Source organism: Lipotes vexillifer, unplaced genomic scaffold, assembly GCF_000442215.2.
Source record: "Lipotes vexillifer unplaced genomic scaffold, Lipotes_vexillifer_v1.1 scaffold2094, whole genome shotgun sequence".
Classification (NCBI taxonomy): domain Eukaryota; kingdom Metazoa; phylum Chordata; class Mammalia; order Artiodactyla; family Lipotidae; genus Lipotes; species Lipotes vexillifer.
Window position 1 is genome coordinate 287,683 of NW_006790887.1, and position 20,023 is coordinate 307,705.

The 20,023-nt window shown below is 42.6% G+C and overlaps 1 protein-coding gene across 1 annotated transcript in view; it reads left to right on the forward strand.

Moving 5' to 3' along the window:
- Nucleotides 1–20,023, forward strand: part of UBE3C (ubiquitin protein ligase E3C) — a 120,295-nt gene that overhangs the window by 4,708 nt on the left and 95,564 nt on the right. The gene's annotated exons all lie outside the window — the stretch shown is intronic.

Here is a 20,023-nt window from a genome sequence, read left to right on the forward strand (position 1 = left end):
GCTGCGGAGCACAGGCTCTGGACGCGCAGGCCCAGCAGCCATGGCTCACGGGCCCAGCCGCTCCGCGGCACATGGGATCTTCCCAGACCGGGGCACGAACCCGTGTCCCCTGCATCGGCAGGCGGACTCTCAACCACTGTGCCACCAGGGAAGCCCGAATTGTGCTTCTTATGTCGTATCTAAAAAGTCATTGCCAAACACAGTGTCACCTGGATTTTCTCCTGTGTTAACTTCTAGTAGTATTATAGTTTTGTATTTTACATTTAGGTCTGTGATCCATTTTGGGTTAATTTTTGTGAAAGGTGTTAAGGTCTGTGTCTAGATTTATTTTTTCTTTCTGTTTTGGCCTGTGGATATCCAGTTGTTCCAACATATTTGTTGAAAAGCTGTCCTTTCTTCATTGAATTGCCTTTGCTCCTTTGTCCAAAGAGCAGTTGGCTGTATGTTTGTGTGTCTGTTTCTGGGCTTGCTATTCTGGTGCGTTCATCTATTTGTCTGTTCTGGATTTTTTGTTATTTTGCTTTGTTTTTGCCAATGCCATACCGTCTTGATTTCTGGAGCTTTATGGTAAGTCTCAAAGTCAGCTAGTGTCAGTCCTCCGACTTTGTTCACATTTTTCTTCAGCATTGTGTTGGCTTTTTTGGATCTTTTGCCTTTTCCATATCAACCTTAGAGGCAGTTTGTTGATATTCACAAAATAACTTTTATATATATATATGTATGTATATATATATATATTTTTTTTTTAAGCCATTGTATTTTAGGTGTATTTGTTGCATTTGTTCTTATTGAAATATAGTTGATGGTACAATATTACATAAGTTACAGGTGTACAATAGTAATTCACAGTTTTTAAAGGTCATACTCATAGTTATTATGAAATATTGGGTATGTTCTCTGTGTTGTACAGACTTATTGGGATTTTGATTGGGAATGTGTTGAATCTGTAGATCAAACAAGTTAGGAAGAATTGATCTTGACAGTATTGAGTCTTCCTGTTCAACATGGAATGTCTCTCCTTTTGTGCGGTTCTTTGATTTTATTCATCAGACTGTTGTAATTTGCCTTATATAGACTGAAGTATTTCTTTTTTGGGGGGTGCTAATATAAACAATACTGTGTTTTTAATTTCCAGTTCCAGATGTTCATTGTTGGTTTACAGGAAGGCAATTGTGTTTTGTATTTACCTTTTTACCAATATCTCCCTATTTCCCTCACCCCTATCCACCCAGCCCCTGGCAACTACTTTTCTACTCTCTTTTTTGACTTTGACTTTTTTTTGTTTGACTTTTTTTTTTTTTTTTTTTTTTTTTTTAATTTTCCATGTGTAAGTGATACCTACAGCATTTGTCTTTCTGTGGCTTATTTCACTTAGCTTAAGGCTCGCAAGGTCCATCCATATTTCTACACATGGTAGAATTTCCTTCTTTCTCTTGGCTGAATAATATTCTGTTGTGTGTATCCACCACATCTTTATCTGTTCGTCTATTTGATGACCACTTACGTCTTCGTATCTTTATTATTTTGAATAATGCTGCAGTGAATATAGTGGTACAGATATGTTTTCAATACCTGTTTTCATTTCTGTTGGATAGCTACCAAGAAGTGGGATTGCTGGACCATAAGGTAGTTCTATTTTTAATTTTTTGAGGAACCTTCATATTGTTTCCATAGTGGAAATGTTATTTATTATTATTTTTTTAATTTCAAATTTCAGTTGTTCATTGATGGAATATGGGACAGCAGTTGACTTTTGTATGTTAATCTTGTATCCTGCAGTGTTGCTATAATCACTTATTAGTTCCAGGAGTTTTTTGTTAATTCTTTGGGATTTTCTACAGAGACGATTGTGTCATCTGTGACCAAAGACAGTTTTATTTCTTTCTTCCCAATCTGTATAGCTTTTGTTTCCTTTTCTTGCTTTATTGCATTAGCTAGAGCTAATGATGTCAAAAAGGAGTAGTAAGAGAAGATATCCTTGCTTTGTTCCTGATCTTAGTGGGCAGGTTTCTAGTTTCTCACCATTAAGTATGATGTTAGCTGTAGGTGGTTCTTTATCAAGTTGAGGAAGCTCCCCTCTATTTCTAGTGTGTTGAGAATTTTTGTCGTGGATATGGGTGTTGGGTTTTTTTAATTTACTTTTAATTTTTTAATTTTAATTTTCTTTTTTGGCCACATGGCGTGGCATGTGGGATCTTAGTTCCCCAACCAGGGATCTAACCTGTGCTCCCTGCAGTGGAAGCATGGAGCCCTAACCATTAGACTGCCAGGGAATTACCTGGGTGTTGGATTTTGTCAAATGCTTTTTACTGTGTGATCATATACTTTTCCTTAGTCTGTTGATGTGATGGATTACACCAAGTGTTTTTTGAATGCTGAACCAGCCCTGCTTACCTATCATAAATCCCACATGGTTATGATGTATAATTCTTTTTATACGTTGTTGCATTCAATTTGGTAGTATTTTGTTTGGGGATTTTTGCATCTGTGTTCCGGAGAGAGTAGCTTTTATTTCTCGTGATGTCTTTTTCTGGTTTTTGTATTAGGGTACTGCTGGCCTCGCAGAATGAGTTTCACTGTAGAGCCTATCGAAACCAGCTACTGTAATTTTAATTTCCCCTTTCGATAAGTCTAGAATACTCTTAGGATTGTAAGCACTCTGATTGGTTAGTTTTATATAACTGCCCTCTCCTGTGTAATTGGAGGTCTTACCTAAAATATTTTAACCTAAAAAAAAGTCCATGCTATTTCGTTTTGAAAAGCTGGCAGTTGATATACATGTTGTCATACTACTCTGTGTATGTTGCAGTGGGACATAAACTGTTTTTTACACGTCTGACATCAAGTAAAGTAGAAACATTTTCTAAAATCAGGTTTTAAGATTTACTGTCAGAACGGGTATTATTACCTTCCTGTTTTATCTAGCAGCCCCACATCTGTTCTCTTGAATATGATTTTCCATACTCTTCACATATGGGACCAGAACACTGTAGTTCTCTGTAGCATATAAGGTCAGGAATTCTTGATCTGGTTCCTAGGGAAACCAAGTAGAATGGAAGGGCTGAGACTTTGTCTAATTCTCTTTGGACTTCTAATCAGGGTCTAGGGTGAGGCAAGCAAGGCACGTAGGGCACAAAATTTAAGGAGGCTCTGACTCAAGATGCATAGGTGCAGGTTGCTTAAGGTGGCACTCGGGTTCATGGCCCTGAGGTGAGTGCCTCCTTAGTTTTTGTGCTCAGGCACCTACCTGGCTTGCCTTCCCTAGTCCTGTCTGGCTTTGCACACTCCAGCGCGTGCTGGTTTTCTTGAGTTGCAGAGTTAGTTGTCATCCAGGCCTCTTAACTAAGGTCATGAACAGGTCATCTCGCAGGAGTGTAGACGAGCCCTCGAAGGAGGTTACTGCAGAAGCAGTAAGACTGTTCCTCAGTCTCTTCCCCTGTTTTCTTATAACTTTAAAGAATGCGGGCACCTAGGAGATTGGAAGTTAAGCATTTTGTTCTTTGACCACGACCCTTATTTCATACCGTTGTGTCCTTGCTCTCCGGCCACGGCCTCTTCACGCCTTCTGTTGCCCATGCCACTTGTGAGCATGAAGGCAGGGGCAGGAGCTTCCTTCTGGCCGAGCGTCTCCAGAGTCCCTCACCTTCAGTGGTGACCAAGTTAAAGTTGGAGACGCCTGCTGGGGGGTGTGGGTGGCATTGTAAATCGGCACAACCTACCTGGGGGATGGTTTAACAGCACACGTCAGAGTCGTCAACAGGTACGACCCCTCTAAATCCAGTAAGTCTACTTTTAGAAATTTATTCTAAGAAACTGATTTGACAGGTGCATGGGATAGATGCATGAGAAAGAAAAGATGATGTTTGTGGCGTTACTTATAGTATTGAAAAATTCAAAACAATCTAAGTGTCTAACAATAGGAAATTTGTTAAATGGTATAACAGTGCAGTGGGGTACTGTACAACTGTTTAAAGTGGTCATGATCTATATTTGTTACTATTTATCATTTATTGATGTCTACTCATTATATGTATTAAACTGTGTCATTGTTAGTGGAAATAAGTAGATTGCAAAACAGTAGTGCAGTCTGCATTTAAATTATGTTAATCTGAACAGTCATGATCTCTGCTTTACCAGTGTCTTAATTTCCGATGAACAGAGGTCTAGTTCTCTGTGCATCGTAGTGGCCTAAAGCAGCACATTTTTGTTCTCTCACTCCGCTCTGTGGGGCAGGCATCCTAGAGCAGCGTGCAGGGTGGTCTGACCTAGGGTCTCTGGAGGCTCAGGCATCGGAAGCCTTGCCTGGTGCTGGGGGAGCCACTGTGGGACTGGCTCATGCCTGTGCCTGGAGGCCAGTGATGGGTCCTGGCGGGAGGTGTCAGCTCCTGCCACTCGGACATCACCTTAGGGCTGCTTGAGTGTCCTCCTGACCTGGCAGCTGGCTTCCCCGGAGCCAGTGATGCAGGAGAGCAGGGAGAATGAGGCAAAGCCTGTTACGAGGGAATCCTGAAAGTCATACGTTGTCACTTTTGTCCTATTTTATTTGTCAATCCAGTCCACACTCAAGGTGAGAGGAATCAAACTCCACCAGTTTGGAAATGTAGCAAGGAAAGAAGTTGGTAAACTAGGAGCAGCTTAGAAAACTGGTGAAATAGAGAACTGACTTAAAATTCCCTTCTCCCAGGCGAGGCTCCCTGACTGTGAGCTGGCCTTTCCTGTGAGCTGTTAAGCTGTTGCGTTCCTGCACGGGTCTTACCTGAAATGTTATCTGTTAGGCAGTTTGAGTTAAGCATCTTCCTCAAAAAAACCTCAGCATCATGAGAGGCTGCCATTTATTTGCAGCAATTTGAATTCACTTAGATCATTTACCTTTTTAATCCAACCACCCTTGGAGAAAAGGGTGGAATATACAGGGGAGTAAGTAATATGGGAATGAGAGTGTTTGGCTTGTCACCTTGACAGCCATAGGGCAGGAGGCAGGGGCATCGGGCCATTGGAGAGAGGGAGTGAAGTAGGAGAGCATCAAAGTGAATTTCTGGCCGCCTGAGAGCTGCTCGGGGCGCCTTGTGCCAGCACGGAGGGAGGAAGCCTGTTTCCCTCCTTTTCCAGGGCCTATTCTCAGGGCCCCGGGTGGGCAGCATGTCAGCGCCCTCGGCTCTTGTGTGCTGGACTGCGCTTCTTAGCACCGTTTACAGGTTGAACGCTGTTGCCACCAGTTAGGAGGATCCGCACGGACAGAGGTGTCCACCCTGGAGAGGTGGCAGTCACCTGCAGACTGTGCAGCTGGCTGGAGTGGGGGTGGGCCAAGAGAAGGCTGGGGAGACGGGCAGTCAGGGGCCAGGTCATAAAGGGGCACCTTGGGAGCCACTGACGGCTTTTGAAGCAGTGAAGTGACCCTGAGCAAACTCAGGTTTTAGAGAGACGATTGTGGGGCAGTGCGGGGGCTGGACACTAGGCGAGAGACAGGCAGCTGTAGTTGTGCAGAGGAGTAGTGAGGGCCTGAAGCAGGCAGCAGGAACTGAGTGGAGGGGTTCAGGGCTGTCGAGGAGCCAGAATTGATGAGCTCTGGGGTGTCGACAAGCATCACGTCAGGTGTCAGTCTGGGGTGACAGGAGTGGACAGTGACCCCATCATCCGACACGATGCTGAGTTCCTAGGGATGTGTTCAACGTAAAATGCTGGGGATTGCTCATTAGGCAGGTGGGGAGCTAGTCTGGAGCTTCAGGTGGAGGCTGGGAGTCCGTTGGTCCATCAGTAGGTAACAGCTGAAGTTGTGAGATGCTCTGGAAAATGTTCTGCTGAGAAGACGTGGGCTCAGGACAAAACTCCGAGGGATGCCAGCGTTTACAGAAACAGAGGAAGAGGGGCACGCGAGGGAGAGGTGCTGCTGGGACCAGTGCGTGGCCAGCCAGCAGGCGTGGCAGCGTGTGCAGACAGTAGTACTGACTGAGAGGCCGTGAGCAGAGCAGAGCTCATTAGAAAAGCAGGGCTTGTTGGAGGACCTCAGACCTTTTGTACTGGTTTTGAGGTTTTATTTGCTGTAGCTGTGACTGTATCCTGTGTACTGACCATAAGACGTTTTATATAAACTCTAGGTTATTCCAAAGCTGAGGGTCCAATTGTTCAGTCTATTTTCTAAAATTAAAATTTCGTTTTCTTTTTAAAATTACCATGCGTGTTCTGTGTGAGCTGTGTGTGATGAAGTATACACGTTCATCCTTTACTTTTGGACATTTAGGTGGTTTCTGTTTTGTTGTGAACAACATCTTTATAGCCAATGATTTATAATTATTTTTTAGGATACATTGCAGAAAGAAGCTGAATTGCTTGGTCACTGTGCACATAGGCTTCTGTTATGTTTTGTTCTCTAGAAAAAATTATATCAATTTCCATTCCCTGGTCTTAGCAGTTAACTGCTGCCTTAGCATCTGTGCAGTTGCAGAGAGCCTCCGAGGGCACTTTCTCTCCAGGGTGTTTCTGTTTTCTCTCCTTATTTGTTAGTTACCTACACTGCACCCCTCAGGGTTTGTCCTCCTGCTTGTTGTATGCTCTCACCTCTTCTTGACTCCTTCTCTGTGAGGCGGAGGTGTTGGCATCCCGTAGAGGAAGAAATCAGGGCTCAGAGATTCCAAATCATTTAGTGAAGGATGTGAACCCTGGTCTGGATGTTGGATGTTGTGTAGCCTGCACATCTTGTGTTGTTTCTCGCTTTGCTTAAGCTCTCCTTTAACTGCTTGGCAAGTTGAGGACCATGTCCTGCAGGCACTGAAAGGATGGCTTTAACAATCCTATGTCTTTTTGAATTAATTTTTCTTATCATATGCAGCTTTAGTGCTCTCTTTAACTTTTTTAGGAACGTTAGTAAACTCTAGTGTGTTGGCAAGCAGCACAGTTCATAGCACATCTTTACTGTGAAAGATGAAATGTAAAAAGTAAAATGGGGGCTTGAAAAAATGCTTATCTTCCTATAACCGGTTGTCTGCGGCTTATTCATCTTTTCTGGGCTTCTCGTTTTCACATCTTGTAATGGGAAAGTCATAATTCTTGATAGTGAGAAAGTTAGATGATCACTAATCTTCCTTGGTCTAATAACGTTTCCATTTCTAATCTCCAGTCAGTGGGCTTTAAAAAAAGGTACCTTTTTTTTAATTGAAAAAGTTATAAAAACTGAGACTCTTCTAAAGGGCATATAATGAAGTCTTCCTCTCACTGAGGCTCCAGACGTCCCCATTCTTACCAGTTCCTCAATCTTTTCAAAACTAGATTAAATACAAATAAACATGTGCCCCTAGCTTTTTTTTTTTTTAATACACAATGTATTTATTTATTTATTTATGGCTGTGTTGGGTCTTCATTTCTGTGCATGGGCTTTCTCTAGTTGTGGCAAGTGGGGGTCACTCTTCATCGCGGTGCGCAGGCCTCTCACTATCGCGGCCTCTGTTGTTGCGGAGCACAGGCTCCAGACGCGCAGGCTCAGTAATTGTGGCTCACGGGCCCAGTTGCTCCATGGCATGTGGGATTTTCCCAGACCAGGGCTCGAACCTGTGTTGTCTGCATTGGCAGGCAGATTCTCAACCACTGCGCCACCAGGGAAGCCCGCCCCTAGCTTTTCAAATAACAGTGAGAGCTACTGTTCTCCTCAGCACTGTGTCTTAGTGATGATTCCACACCAGCACCTTTAGATGTAGTTTCTCTTTATGGATGCATCATATTCCACTGAATGGTTTGTATCATAAAACCACTTTCCTATTGATAGATGTATATGTGCAGGTTGTTTCCAGGGTTTTGCTAGTAAAACAGTGCCATAATTAATACACAGTTTTGGTGTAAGAAAAGAAGGTCTTTTGGAATTTATTGTAATGAGATATAAACGATTGCATTTTATTTTGGTACTTTATTATTTTTTTAATAAGTAAATTTATTTATTGCCTGTATTGGGTCTTCATTGCTGCACATGGGCTTTCTCCAGTTGCGTCGAGCAGGGGCTACTCTTCATGGTGGTGCACGGGCTTCTCCTTGCGGTGGCTTCTCTTGTTGCAGAGCACGGGCTCTTGGCGCGTGGGCTTCAGTAGTTGCAGCACGCGGGCTCAGTAGTTGTGGCTCGCAGGCTCTAGAGCGCAGGCTCAGTAGTTGTGGTGCACGGGCTTAGTTGCTCCACAGCATGTGGGATCTTCCCAGACCAGGGCTCGAGCCCGTGTCCCCTGCATTGGCAGGCGGATTCTTAACCATTGCGCCACCAGGGAAGTCCTTTGGTACTTTATTTTTAAATGAGCTCTTTTCACGTTTTATGCTCTTTACACGTGTTAATATGTGTATAAATTTTGTTCTAGTCTTTTTTGTATATAGTGTTTGAATTGGGAATCATATTGTACATAGTTTTATAAATATGATTTTTAGTAACTTATTACTGTATTTTGATGCACTTTCAAATATTTGCCTGTATGTGAAGTTGGTTGCTGTTATATTTTCATAAAGGTTCTTTCTTCCTTTTTTTTTTTTTTTACATCTTTATTGGAGTATAATTGCTTTACAATGGTGTGTTAGTTTCTGCTTTATAACAAAGTGAATCAGTTATACATATACATATGTTCCCATATCTCTTCCTTCTTGTGTCTCCCTCCCTCCCACCCTCCCTATCTCACCGCTCTAGGTGGTCACAAAGCACCGAGCTGGTCTCCCTGTGCTATGCGGCTGCTTCCCACTAGCTATCTATTTTACGTTTGGTAGTGTATATATGTCCATGCCACTCTCTCGCTTTGTCACAGCTTACCCTTCCCCCTCCCCATATCCTCAAGTCCATTCTCTAGTAGGTCTGTGTGTTTATTCCTGTCTTACCCGTAGGTTCTTCATGACATTTTTTCCCCCTTAAATTCCATATATATGTGTTAGCATACGGTATTTGTCTTTCTCTTTCTGACTTACTTCACTCTGTATGACAGACTCTAGGTCCATCCACCTCATTACAAATAGCTCAATTTCAGTTTTTTTTTATGGCAGAGTAATATTCCATTGTGCATACGTGCCACATCTTCTTTATCCATTCATCCAGTGATGGACACTTAGGTTGTTTCCATCTCCGGGCTACTGTAAATAGAGCTGCAAGAACATTTTGGTACATGACTCTTTTTGAATTATGGTTTTCTCAGGGTATATGCCCAGTAGTGGGATTGCTGGGTCATATGGTAGTTCTATTTGTAGTTTTTTAAGGAACCTCCATACTGTTCTCCATAGTGGCTGAACCAATTCACATTCCCACCAGCAGTGCAAGAGTGGTCCCTTTTCTCCACACCCTCTCCAGCATTTATTGTTTCTAGATTTTTTGATGATGGCCATTCTGACTGGTGTGAGATGATATCTCATTGTAGTTTTGATTTGCATTTCTCTAATGATTAATGATGTTGAGCATTCTTTCATGTGTTTGTTGGCAGTCTGTATATCTTCTTTGGAGAAATGTCTATTTAGGTCTTCTGCCCATTTTTGGATTGGGTTGTTTATTTTTTTGTTATTGAGCTGCATGAGCTGCCTGTAAATTTTAGAGATTAATCCTTTGTCAGTTGATTCATTTGCAAATATTTTCTCCCATTCTGAGGGCTGTCTTTTGGTCTTGTTTATGGTTTCCTTTGCTGTGCAAAAGCTTTGAAGTTTCATTAGGTCCCATTTGTTTATTTTTGTTTTTATCTCCATTACTCTAGGAGATGGGTCAAGAAGGATCTTGCTGTGATTTATGTCATAGAGTGTTCTGCCTATGTTTTCCTCTAAGAGTTTGATAGTTTCTGGCCTTACATTTAGGTCTTTAATCCATTTTGAGCTTATTTTTGTGTATGGTGTTAGGGAGTGATCTAATCTCATACTTTTACATGTACCTGTCCAGTTTTCCCAGCACCACTTATTGAAGAGGCTGTCCTTTCTCCACTGTACATTCCTGCCACCTTTATCAAAGATAAGGTGACCATATGTGCATGGGTTTATCTCTGGGCTTTCTATCCTATTCCATTGATCTATCTTTCTGTTTTTGTGCCAGTACCATACTGTCTTGATTACTGTAGCCTTGTAGTATAGTCTGAAGTCAGGGAGCCTGATTCCTCCAGCTGTGTTTTTCCTTCTCAAGATTGCTTTGGCTATTCGGAGTCATTTGTGTTTCCATACAAGCTGTGAAATTTTTTGTTCTAGTTCTGTGAAAAATGCCGTTGGTAGCTTGATAGGGATTGCATTGAATCTGTAGGTTGCTTTGGGTAGTATAGTCATTTTCACAATGTTGATTCTTCCAATCCAAGAACATGGTATACCTCTCCATTTGTTTGTATCATCTTTAATTTCTTTCACCAGCGTCTTATCGTTTTCTGTGTACAGGTCTTTTGTCTCCTTAGGTAGATTTATTCCTAGGTATTTTATTCTTTTGGTTGCAATGGTAAATGGGAGTGTTTTCTTGATTTCACTTTCAGATTTGTCATCATTAGTGTGTAGGAATGCCAGAGATTTCTGTGCATTAATTTTGTATCCTGCTACTTTACCCAATTCATTGATTAGCTCTAGTAGTTTTCTGGTAGCATCTTTAGGATTCTCTATGTATAGCATCATGTCATCTGCAAACAGTGACAGCTTTACTTCTTCTTTTCCGATTTGGATTCCTTTTATTTCCTTTTCTTCTCTGATTGCTGTGGCTAAAACTTCCAAAACTATGTTGAATAAGAGTGGTGAGAGTGGGCAACCTTGTCTTGTTCCTGACCTTAGTGGAAATGCTTTCAGTTTTTCACCATTGAGGACGATATTGGCTGTGGGTTTGTCATATACGGCCTTTATTATTTCGAGGAAAGTTCCCTCTATGCCTGCTTTCTGGAGGGTTTTATCATAAATGGGCGTTGAATTTTGTCGAAAGCTTTCTCTGCATCTATTGAGATGATCATATGGTTTTTCTCCTTCAATTTGTTAATATGGTTTGTCACGTTGATTGATTTGCGTATATTGCAGAATCCTTGCATTCCTGGAATAAACCCCACTTGATCATGGTGTATGATCCTTTTAATGTGCTGTTGGATTCTGTCTGCTAGTATTTTGTTGGGGATTTTTGCATCTATGTTCATCAGTGATATTGGCCTGTAGTTTTCTTTCTTTGTGACATCCTTGTCTGGTTTCGGTATCAGGGTGATGGTGGCCTCGTAGAATGAGGTTGGGAGTGTTCCTCCCTCTGCTGTATTTTGGAAGAGTTTGAGAAGGATGGGTGTTAGCTCTTCTCTAAATGTTTGATAGAATTCGCCTGTGACGCCATCTGGTCCTGGGCTTTTGTTTGTTGGAAGATTTTTAATCACAGTCTCAATTTCAGTGCTTGTGATTGGTCTGTTCGTATTTTCTATTTCTTCCTGGTTCAGTCTAGGCAGGTTGTGCATTTCTAAGCATTTGTCCATTTCTTCCAGGTTGTCCATTGTATTGGCATAGAGTTGCTTGTAGTAATCTCTCACGATCCTGTGTATTTCTGCAGTGTCAGCTGTTCCTTCCCCTTTTTCGTTTCTAATTCTGTTGATTTGAGTCTTCTCCCTTTTTTTTCTTGATGAGTCTGGCTAATGGCTTATCGATTTTGTTTATCTTCTCAGAGAACAAAGGTTCTTTCTTATAGGTCTATAAAAGAAGGAAAAATCCACAGATCATAGGTTGTGCATTATTTACAAATAAAACTTTCGGTAACTTTTAACATTTTAATTAGCTCAAAGTGTTTTACTTGAATATTCTTCAAATTGTGTAAAACTATTAGTATTGTGTTAGTGCATGAGAGTGGGAAAATATACTAACTTGAAACAGATGTGAAACTGATTGTTCTATTTGCATTGGTAAATGGAGTAAATTGCTGATGGAAAATAATCCAAGTATTTTGGAAACAAAGGAAATCTCACAGTTTTTTAAAAATCAAGGTATTAATAAACATGCTAAACTTATTTTTATAAGTGGTTAGCAGTCAATTTGAGCATTTGGTTTTATGGAAATTGTCATGTTATGTACATTTACTTTGACCTATACTCAAATTTTTGACCATAAATTTTTTTTGATTCTGATGGTTGATGAAATCTAATTTAAACTATATGTGGCTTCACTTTTTAAAAACTTCATTTTGTTCCCACTAAATTCATTTGCATGAAGAAAGCATTTTCCCGCCTTTAAAAAACATCTTTGTTAATGGTATTTGTGAAGTTTGGCCATATTTAATTTTCAGAGAAGATAAGATAATGTGCCGAAGGCTCAAAGATCAAATAGAGACGTTTGCTGTAATTTACTGTTGTTTACATATTGATGAATAAGGTTAGTGTCACAGCTGTGGAGGTGAGAGATTAGCATTGAAAGCAACAGGTTTGCTATAGGAACAATAGGTTTAGTCATTCCAGAAACAGTTGATTCAGTGTACTTTATGAAACTGGTATATAACTGGGCTGGGAAACCCTAACTTGTCTAGGCCTGTAGACTCTAAAAGGTGAAAGCTATTTTCAATTATAATAAATTGAAACCAAAAATTTGTTAAGAATGAAAATCTAAATGTGCGTTTTATTGGTACCCTATTGTTGTCTTCCTCCCAGCCACTTAATTAATCACTTATTCTTGGCTTTGTTGAGCTGTTTTTAAAAACTTTACGTTCTAGAGTAGCTTCATTAGTATCTTATTCTAAAAAAGTGAGAAAGTATTACACGTACTTGGATAATAATTTGAGCAGTAGAAAATAAAGATTCAAATAAAATGAACATCTCCCTGCCTTTCACCCACTGCTCACTCCCCCAGTCCCTGTGGGGGTCTAGACCCCTTGTAATGGGTCTGTGTTCCTAGGTGCTTCCCTGTCCTCTCAGAGCTGTTTTCTGCGCATGGAATCACTGAGATGTGCGCTCTTCTCGTGTTTGAACACACGCTAGAGCGCGTTGAATAGACTGCTGTGCTTCTCCCTCCAGCACTACGTCGTCTGGGCATAGTTCCAGATCAGTACAAATAGATCTACTGCATTTTTCAAAAAGCTGTGTATGGGCTTCCCTGGTGGAGTAGTGGTTAAGAACCTGCCTGCCAACGCAGGGGACACGGGTTCGAGCCCTGGTCTGGGAAGATCCCACATGGTGCGGAGCAACTAAGCCCGTGTGCCACAACTACTGAGCCTGCGCTCTAGAGCCTTCAAGCCCCAACTACTGAGCCCACGTGCCACAACTACTGAAGCCCGTGCGCCTAGAGCCCGTGCTCCACAACGAGAGAAGCCACCGCAATGAGAAGCCCGTGCACTGCAACCAAGAGTAGCTCCCGCTCGCTGCAACTAGAGAAAGCCCCCGTGCAGCAACAAAGACCCAGTGCAGCCAAAAATGAGTAAATAAAATAAATTTAAAAAAAAAAGAAGCTATGTACGATACTCCATGTAGTGAGTGTTCTGTTATTTAGCTGTCATGTATTTTAGTGGCTATTTAGGTTTTCAGCTTTTTTGCTAATTTAAACAGCACTGTGGTGCATATACTTGTATATGTGCCGGTAATATTTGTAGGTTAAATTTCTAGAAGTGCTAGGTCAAAGGCTATTTTTATAGATATTTCCAAATTGCCCTCTAAGGAGATCATATCAGTGTAAGAAAGTGGCTGCTGTCCATCTTCATCTCAGTGTTATCTGAGGTTTAAAGTTTGCCAGTTAGATGGGTTAAAAAGCCTATCATTGTGTTTTTATTGCATTTTTTCCTAAAAATGAGTAAAGATGAAGTTTTTATGTTTAAAATATATTTTTATTTCCCTATGTACTGTTTATAGCTTTTGCTAATTTTTCTATTTGATTGTTGATCTTCTATTTATTTAAAAAATAAATTTATTTATTAACTTATTTTTGGCTGTGTTGGGTCTTCGTTGCTGTGTGCGCGCTTCCTCTAGTTGCGGTGAGCGGGGGCTATTCTTCGTTGCGGTGCGTGGGGTCCTCATTGCAGTGGCTTCTCTTGTTGCGGAGCGTGGGCTCTAGGCGTGTGGGCTTCAGTAGTTGTGGCACATGGGCTTAGTAGTTGTGGCTCACAGGCTATAGAGCGCAGGCTCAGTAGTTGTGGCACACGGGCTTTGTTGCTCTGCGGCATGTGGGATCTTCCCAGGCCAGGGCTCGAACCCGCGTCCCCTGCATTGGAAGGTGGGTTCCCAACCACTGCATCACCAGGGAAGTCCAGTTTGTTGATCTTTTAAAATTATTACTGAGAGCTTTTACAAATAGTTGGTTTTGCAGTGTTACAAATATTTATTCCCACTTTGTCAACTTTTTAAGCCTTGGGTATGGCACTTTTCTGTGTAGAAAGTTTTAATTTTTATGGGGTCAAATTTACCATTTAAAAAAAATATTTTATTTTTGGCTGCGTCGCGTCTTAGTTGCGGCACACGTGGGCTCAGTAGTTGTGACTCGTGGGCTCTGTAGTTGAGGCATGCAGGAAGTTTATCATTCTTAAATAAGTTAATAGACTTAATGTGTGGTGTGATATTTCTTTCTTAAAGAAAGTCTTCCTCCACACTGAGATTTTAAAAACAATCCCCACATTATTTTCACGTATTTTTATAGTGCTGTATATGTATATAAATCTCAGGTCCATCAGGAATCTATTCTGATGTGAAGACTTAGGGATACAATGTCACTTATTTAGGCTACTCAGTTGTTGTGACACTGTTTATTGAGTAATACATTTTTCTCTGCAAATTTGAAATGCCAGCTTTATCGACGGCTGAATCTCCTTTTTTATTTATGTCTCCCTGGAGACCCTCTGACAGTGACCTGTGTGCTCCTGCTTTAGCCTTATTAGTGTAGATCAGTGTTTGTCCCAGAGTATGGAGTGTGATGATTCCGGTGGTTCGTGAGAGAACATTGAAAAACATGGTAATTTTTTTTTTAACCTTTTTTTAACAACTTTTTTTTTTAGTGGTTTGAGAGACGGCAGTTTTATTTGTTTGTTTGTTTACTTATGGCTGTGTTGGGTCTTCGTTGCTGCGCACAGGCTTTCTCTAGTTGCCATGAGTGGGGGTTACTCTTTGTTGTGGTGTGTGTGGGCTTCTCATTGCGGAGCGTGGGCTCTAGGCACGAGGGCTTCAGTAGTTGTGGCACGCAGGCTCAGTAGTTGTGGCCCATGGGCTCTAGAGCGCAGGCTCAGTAGCTGTGGTGCATGGGCTTAGTTGCTCCGCACCGTGTGTGATCTTCCCGGATCAGGGCTTGAACCCGTGTCCCCTGCATTGGCAGGTGGATTTTTAACCACTGCGCCACCAGGGAAGTCCCATAGTAGTATTTATTTCAACACCCAATAGAAAAATTGAGCTAGGACATCGAGTCTGTGGCTTCCCTGGAGTGCTTGTTCTTTTTTATTATTATTTTTATTTTCTTTTGGCTGCGTTGGGTCTTTGCTGCTGTGTGCGGGCTTTCTCTAGTTGCGGCGAGAGGGGTCTCCTTCATTGCGGTGTGCGGGCTTCTCATTGCAGTGGCTTTTCTTGTTGCAAAGCACGGGCTCTAGGAGCGCGGGCTTCAGTAGTTGTGGCACGTGGGCTCTAGAGCGCAGGCTCAGTAGTTGGGGTGCACGGGCTTAGTTGCTCCACGGCACGTGGGATCTTCCTCGACCAGGGCTCGAGCCCGTGTCCCCTGCATTGGCAGGTGGATTCTCAACCACTGCACCACCAGGGAAGCCCTGGAGTGCTTGTTCTGATGAGGCAGGCGTGGGCCCCAGGGATGGACTGCTTCTCTAGCCCTGGTCCACACGGCTAGGGTGAGTTCCTGGATGCTGACTCCCATTGTGCACTGTGGTGGGTCTGTTGGTTTGCTCTGTTAGCAGCCTGCTGAAATTTCACTTTGAGGAGTTAATAGTTATTTACTGGTTCAAGCCACGTGTAGGCACTCAGAATTGCGAGTTAGGATCAGGCCTGTGCCTTTATTTTTCCCACCTGACTGCTGGGCCTGGCAGACTTTGAGTGTTCGTTGCTGCTGTTTTGAGGGATGGGGTTTGTCTTGTTTTCTTGTTTTCTGCTCTTCTTCAGAATAACCACAGCCCGACTGGCCCTGAGTGGCGTAACCTGCCGAGGAGTGACCTTCCACGGCATTCGGTGGCCGCATCTGTGAGGATGGTGCCCGTGTGGCCTCCAGGATTCTGACTAGTGCAGATACAGTCGTTCTCTGCATGTTGAGTAGTCGGCCCTGTGTGCTGGGTTCCCGTCTGTGAATGTGAACTCACCCGTTCATTGTGTGGAGGCATAGGAGTGGGGGTCACCTTCTCTTCATGGAAGAGAAGACATTTAAGCTGAGCCTCACCTAAGGCGAGTGGGCGCTTGCCAGGCGCGTGTCAGTGCCACAGGAGGGAAGGCCAGGCTGGGGAGGGGTGGGGCGTTTGAGACTTGGAGGGTAGTTGGGGGGCACGCCATGCTGGTGGCTCAAGAGAAAGAGGAGGAGGTGTTTGACCGGAATATTCCTGCGCCAAGGCTGTGTTTGAACTTGACCCCTTAGAACACACTGGCCGTTCTCAAATTACGGTCTCAGATAGGCTACCATGAAGTAGGCAAATAAGACCAGCGTGGTAGGTTTTACATAACTTTGGTTCATGTAAATAACTGAGCATTGAGAAGAGATGGTTCCGTCTAGTGTCCAGTGGTCTTTTAGGAAATGAGTATTAGATATTGCAGTCTTTGTTTGTTTTAACGGCGTAGCAGCCCTCTGTGCAGGTAGAGGGTGGGAAGCCACGGAAGGAGTTTAAGCTTAAGTCACGGGTGATTTGAACTCTGAATTTTCAATCCATACTTCTTCCGTGTTCTTTATTACCTGTTGACTGACTTGTCGGTCCCAGAGATGTCTCAAGGTCAGTGAACTTTAACTTCGTCGTTCTCTCCCTTCCATCCCATGCTGTCTTGGTATATGGCTCACCTAGCCAGAGATGGGGGTCTCCCGTTCCCTCTCGATGCTGGCCTCGAGGTCAGCCCAGCCTCTCCCTCAGCCCTGCTTCCTGCCCAGCGCCCCCTCTCGTGCCTCTGCTGCTTCCCGTGCTCCCCCCTCTGCTGGGATGCTTTCCATCTTGTCATCCTTCTGAACACAGCCTTCCAAGATTTCTTTCCAATTCACCTTTTCTTCCAGGAGTTCTCTGAGTCGCAGAGGCAGAGTGCCTGTCCTTCTCTGCGCTGCCTCGTCCGTCCCCGGTGCCCACCTGTATTGAGGTGTGCACTCCCAGGGGCGGGGCCGCTCCTGCTGACTCTGCTTTATTGCTAGTGTCTAGAATCGTGTCCGGCCCATGGTGGGTGCTCAATTCATAGGCTTCTTCTGCTCCCACCAGACTGTGCGCTCCTTGGGAACAAACACTTTTATTACTTTTAAAATAGCTAGTGCCTAGCATGACGTAAGAGTTAGCCAGTATTTGTTGAGAATAAATTCCTCTCCTTGCCTCGTTGGAATGTCTTTTGCACAGAGACGGTCTCTGAGTTGGGGAATGTAGGAAGGAGCTCCGGTTCTGGTGTGGAATTTGGTTGCTAGCTCAGGTGTTGCATATGATAGTGTACGTAATTTATAGACAACGATTAAGTGCTCTGTCACACTTTTCCTTCTGTGCTGAACGGGCTTTTTGTGGCCACCTCTGTGTCCCAGGCCTTTGCGATTGCTCACTGCACCTTTCCTGGGCACTCGGGGCCCTTTGTCGCTCACCCCCTGCTGCTCCCCCGTGCCTCTGAACTCGTGGCACATTTGGGTGACCCCAGTTTTTTTCTGTGGCCTCCGCTCCCCACCAGCCTCCTTTCCGATATATCTTCCAAATTACGCATGTATTATGAAGATAAAAGAGTTTTAAAAATTGCTCAAAATGTGAAATAACATCATACTTCATGCTGTTTTTCAAAATAGTCCACTGCTTAATAGCTTAGGCTCTGGACCCACCTTGAGTTCAGATCTTGGCTCTACCACTCTTGAACCTCACTTTTGTCATCTGTAAACAGGAAAAGTAATAGTGCTTGAACCGCATTGGGTTATTCCGAGGAATATGTGATGAACCAAATCCTAGGGTTTAGAATGTTGCTTAGCACGTGGAGGGTAAGCCCTCGGTCCGTGTTAGTTGTCTGTGTGCTGGGGCACAGTGCTGGGGCACAGAGGAAGCAGTGTTGGACAGCTGGCGCTGTCCTAGGGTCTCCTGTCCCATGTGGCTGATGTGACCTGTGGGGTTGGTTGACCTCCCCAGCAGACCTTTCTCTCCTCTCTGTAGAATACTTAGGGAGCGTGAGTGCTCTTTGAAAGACCTTCACATCATTTTAAACTACAGTTGAAATCACATATGAGGGTTTCTGTATGTGTGTCCAGGACTTTGGATTTGCTTGCTATGCTTATTTTAGAATTTTTGAAATGAGCTGTTTTAAGTAGGAAACTTTACAGCCCCCGAGCACAGGTAAGAGAAGTGACCTTCCATTTATATGGTGTCCTCTGTCCAAGGATTTTAATCTGTAGGTCATCAAAGGATAAGGATATTCATCCTCAACACATTCAGCATTGCTTCTGGTGCGTTCATAGCTATCCCGTATCGTATGCGTCGAACTTAAAGTATTCACTTAGAATCCAGTTACGCTTTTTGATAATTGGTACATACTTCAGCCTTGGTGCTGTGTTGCAGGTATTCAGAAGTGCTTTTCAGCTGTTACGGTTACTCCTTTTAGACTACTTTGCTGTACTTAAAGGAAATGTTCATTCGTTCATTTTGTAAATATTAACTCCCTACATGTGGCAGACATTGAAGCCAGTGATAGGGACCTGGTGGTCAGAGACAGGCCAGGCCCTCAAACCCACAGGGCTTTTAGATTAGTGACAGCTAAGCTTATGTGTGAAGTCAATTTGGTGACTGTTTTGCTGGCATGTACCATTTTTTTCGAAGTAAAATGTGGGTTTAATTTCAGACATTAAGTATATTTTCTCATAGTTGTAACAGCATGTATCATTTTAAGAAATCTTAGCTCTTTAACTATAACCAGTAATGAGCATATATTAAATCTGATTAAATGGAATAGAAGGAAGAGAAATTACAGACATATATTTACCACTCCTATTCATAAATAAAGATAATCACCAGAAATATGGCTGTATTTTTATCTAGAAGCTTTCCATAATTCTGAGCACTTTTTTTTTTTTTTTTTTGCGTTACGCGGGCCTTTTACTGCTGTGGCCTCTCCCGTTGCGGAGCACAGGCTCCGGACGCGCAGGCTCAGCGGCCATGGCTCACGGGCCCAGCCGCTCCGCCGCATGTGGGATCTTCCCGGGCCAGGGTACGAACCCGTGTCCCCTGCATCGGCAGGCGGAGTCCCAACCACTGCGCCACCAGGGAAGCCCTCTGAGCACTTTTTACTTTAGATTTTTACATTGCTCCTCATCATTTTAATCAATCAGTTAAAAAGGAAATATTTTTCTGACCTTTGACATGTGATAGATATTTATTTGAATTCAAGAAATGAAATTCTCTGTAATGGAAAATATCTGGAGGATTTATTTCTTTGGCTGAAAATTTTGTCAGTTAGAAACTTTTCGCTCTACATGTTATGTATTCCCTTCACATATCAAAATATTATTTTAAATTGGCTTCATTACTTTCTGACTCTATTCTGATGAGTTGTATGTTTGTGTTAAGAAATTTAGGTTTATTAATTTTTCTGATTATTTATATGTTGATGTCTTAGGCCTTTAATTTTATTTTGGATTAAATTTACAAAAATAAAATGCCCATACAGTATAGACTGGAATGGTTCTGGGGCGGGAGGAGGGTCGTCTGTAAGTATTTTTATTTTATTTGAAATGTTTTACTTTCCCATTTGTTATTTCACTTCCTTCTGCATATCAAGTAATTTTATTTGAAATACAGTTTTACTTACGATGAAAAGAATTTAAAAAATTTTGATAACAATACAAGATTGATTTTTTTCACTGAAATTTTTATTGAGATAATTGTAGACTCACATGCAGCTGTTAGAAATGATACAGAAAGGTCTGTTGTTTGCATTGCCTAATTTCCCCTGGGGGTTGTATTTTGCAAAGCTGTGGTATGTGCTCACAGCAGGATATTGAC